The sequence below is a fragment of the Triticum urartu genome, chromosome 1A (assembly GCF_056163025.1).
Source record: "Triticum urartu cultivar PI428250 chromosome 1A, HENAU_Tu73, whole genome shotgun sequence".
Taxonomy (NCBI): Eukaryota; Viridiplantae; Streptophyta; class Magnoliopsida; order Poales; family Poaceae; genus Triticum; species Triticum urartu.
Window position 1 is genome coordinate 171,600,894 of NC_141873.1, and position 4,020 is coordinate 171,604,913.

The window sequence follows — 4,020 nt, forward strand, 5'->3', positions numbered from 1 at the left end:
CACCGAAACTACGGCACCTCCGAGTTCGAGCACACGTTCAGCTCGATGACGATCCCGGACTCCGATCCAGCAAAGTCTCGGGGAAGAGTTCCGTCAGCACGACGGCGTGGTGACGATCTTGATGCACTACAGCAGCAGGGCTTCGCCTAAACTCCACTACAGTATTATCGAGGAATATGGTGGCTGGGGGCACCGCACACGGCTAAGGAATAGATCACGTGGATCAACTTGTGTGTTTCTGGGGTGCCTCTGCCTCAGTATATAAAGGACTAGAGGGGGGAGGCTGGCCGGCCATAGGAGGCGCGCCAGGAGAGTCCTACTTCCTCTGGGAGTAGGATTCCCCCCCCCCAATCCTAGTTGGAATAGGATTCCTTGAGGGGGGAAAGAGAGAGAGGGGGGCCGGCCACCTCTCCTAGTCCTAATAGGACTAGGGGAAGGGGGGAGGCGCGCGGCCACCTTGGGCTGCCCCTTTCTCCTTTCCACTAAGGCCCATCAAGGCCCATATGGTTCCCGGGGGGTTCCGGTAACCTCCTGGTACTCCGGTAAAATCCCGATTTCACCCGGAACACTTCCGATATCCAAACACAGGCTTCCAATATATCAATCTTTACGTCTCGACCATTTCGTGACTCCTCGTCATGTCCGTGATCACATCCGGGACTCCGAACAACCTTCGGTACATCAAAATGCATAAACTCATAATATAACTGTCATCGTAACCTTAAGCGTGCGGACCCTACGGGTTCGAGAACAATGTAGACATGACCGAGACACGTCTCTGGTCAATAACCAATAGCGGGACCTGGATGCCCATATTGGCTCCTACATATTCTACGAAGATCTTTATCGGTCAGACCGCATAACAACATACGTTATTCCCTTTGTCATCGGTATGTTACTTGCCCGAGATTCAATCATCGGTATCCAATACCTAGTTCAATCTCGTTACCGGCAAGTCTCTTTACTCGTTCTGTAATACATCATCTCGCAACTAACTCATTAGTTGCAATGCTTGCAAGGCTTATGTGATGTGCATTACCGAGAGGGCCCAGAGATACCTCTCCGACAATCGGAGTGACAAAACCTAATCTCGAAATACGCCAACCCAACATGTACCTTTGGAGACACCTGTAGTACTCCTTTATAATCACCCAGTTACGTTGTGACGTTTGGTAGTACCCAAAGTGTTCCTCCGGTAAACGGGAGTTGCATAATCTCATAGTTATAGGAACATGTATAAGTCATGAAGAAAGCAATAGCAACATACTAAACGATCGGGTGCTAAGCTAATGGAATGGGTCATGTCAATCAGATCATTCTCTTAATGATGTGATCCCGTTAATCAAATAACAACTCATTGTTCATGGTTAGGAAACATAACCATCTTTGATTAACGAGCTAGTCAAGTAGAGGCATACTAGTGACACTTTGTTTGTCCATGTATTCACACATGTATTATGTTTCCGGTTAATACAATTCTAGCATGAATAATAAACATTTATCATGATTATAAGGAAATAAATAATAACTTTATTATTGCCTCTAGGGCATATTTCCTTCAACATTTGTACTCACGTTTGCTTAATTTATGTTTTTGCAGAGAGACTTCAGTCTCGCTAGTAGTTCCACGTGGACTTCGACGTTTAGCTTGTTACCTCAGCTACGATCTTGTATCCTTGGGAGGGTCTTGTAGATAGTCAGGCTTCTCAGCCTTTTTCATTTGTAGATGTCTGTACTCAGACATGTTAAGCTTCTGCATGTGCCTGTTGCTTGTATGCTCTGTATGTTGGGTCATGAGACCCATGCTTGTAATATCTCGCTCCTCGAAGCCTAATGAATAAATACTCTGAGTCGTAGAGTCTTGTTGTGATGCCATGTTGTATTGCACACATTGAGCATATTGTGTGTATGATTAAAATGCTTGGTATGTGTGGGATCCGACAACCTAGTTGTTATCCTTGGTAGCCTCTCTTATGGGGAAATGTAGTGTTGTGCTTCCATGAGCCATAGTAGTCCGCTACAGCCCGGTTCACCGGAGTCCTGCTAGCCCAGCACTACTGCTCCGGAGCACTTGACTGGCTGGCATGTGAATCACTTCGTTCCTGTGTCTGTCCCTTCGGGGAAATGTCACGCGGTGACATCCGGAGTCCTGCCTAGCCTGCTACAGCCCGGGTTCCCGGAGTCCTGTTAGCCCAGTGCTACAGCCCGGATTCGCACGCTGCTGACCGACATGCTCGATGTTGATACATGTATGCCTCTTCCCGTAAGTTAGTGCCACTTTGGGTTCACGACTAGTCATGTCGGCCTGGGTTCTCTGTCATATGGATGCTAGAGACACTATCATATACGTGAGCCAAAAGGCGCAAACGGTCCCGGCCATGGTAAGGCGACACCCGTGGGAATACCGTGTGTGAGGCCGCAAAGTGATATGAGGTGTTACCGGCTAGATCGGTGTGACATGGAATCGGGGTCCTGACAGCTTTGGTATCAGAGCTTGACTGCCTGTAGGATTACCAAGCCAAACCGGTCGAAGTTGAGTCTAGAAATGCTTTAGTTATATAAGGGAATTGATTGTGGAAGGGAACGTAAGGCTCTTTTTACTCCTTTACCTTATGCCCTTCTGATCTGAGTCAACCTCTTCTTTTCTACGGGGTTAAGGAACTAGGCCTTCTCATCTAACTATCAGGATGATGTGTTACTAATCCATAGACTTATAGGATTGATGGATTCTTGTCTCAGTTCAGTTTCTAGTACTTCCGTGTGTTCATAGTTGGTCTCGGAACTTTGATATTGTGATGTTAAGTGGTTATGCCACCATTTTATAGGATGTCTCAAATAATTTTGAGCATTTACAGCTGTTATGCTGTCTGAGTCATTCCAGGTTTCTAAATAATCTGATGCATTTGCAAATCCTTCCTCCATTCCCGATGTCCTTTTGGTCAGAATAAGCACACTAGCCAGTGAGTTCAGGTACTCTGTTGCCTCGACATATATGTTGGAGCTATTATTATGACCCTAGGTGTCTTAGAGAGTCACTTAGTACTCTAGCAATGCCTTGTATTCCCGGTGTGATGATTCTGGCCATTGTTCTCGAAAGCATCCCGTGATGCCATTTAGTAGTAGGTATTCTACTCTTGGGTTCCTGACCCAAGATTCACTCCACTTACCTTCTTTTGATAGTGTTTGCTAGTTCCTTTAGAATATCAGTAACTTTTGCGATAGTCCTCGAGGTCCGTGGTATTTCCTTCTTCCAAATACCATGAACTGCTTATGGCAGAAGTTCTTCTAAACCAAAAGATCACAACCAGAGTGCTCTTAATGGGTTCTCCATTCTACATTGTGAATCTGCCAGTTCTACCATTCTGCATGGGTTATCCAGAAGAAATGTTGAGCTTTGCTCGACATACTAATCTATGCATCCACAACTCAGAAAGATGAGTTGTTACTCTTCACTTGTATTCCGACCATTGTCTATCAATCGATAGTGTAGAGTATGTGTGCGATCGTGTTCATCGATGCCTATTATTTTTGTGGTCCGTCAAGCCATTCTATTCCGGAATGAGTAGGAGAAACAAACTCCAGAACCTCATCCATATCTAGGATTGGGTCAAAGCAATTGTATTCCACAGATCAAATGCCAACCCAGCTTTGCTCTGCTCTACCTTGGAGTGTTACCATATTTATGTCAAGAGTGTCATGATAATTGCACCACCTCTTGTGAATTCTTAACGCATTAATAACTCTTGCCATCATTGTTCATTCCTCGGTTTCCATGTTCTTGTAACCGAAATGCCGACAAGTGAACTATGATGTGTGAAATCAATACTCTTAGCAACCCCGTTGCTTGGTAGTTAAAGGACAATAATTTCATTCTCTGCATGATGGTTATCGAATCGTCATCTTAAGATAGATTGTGCTACCTTTACCATTTTCCTGGTGCACTCTTCGATCTTTGAGCTAGGATTGAATCCCTTGCTCTTCGATCACATCGTCTTGCCCTGAAAAGCAAGATTGCTCTCG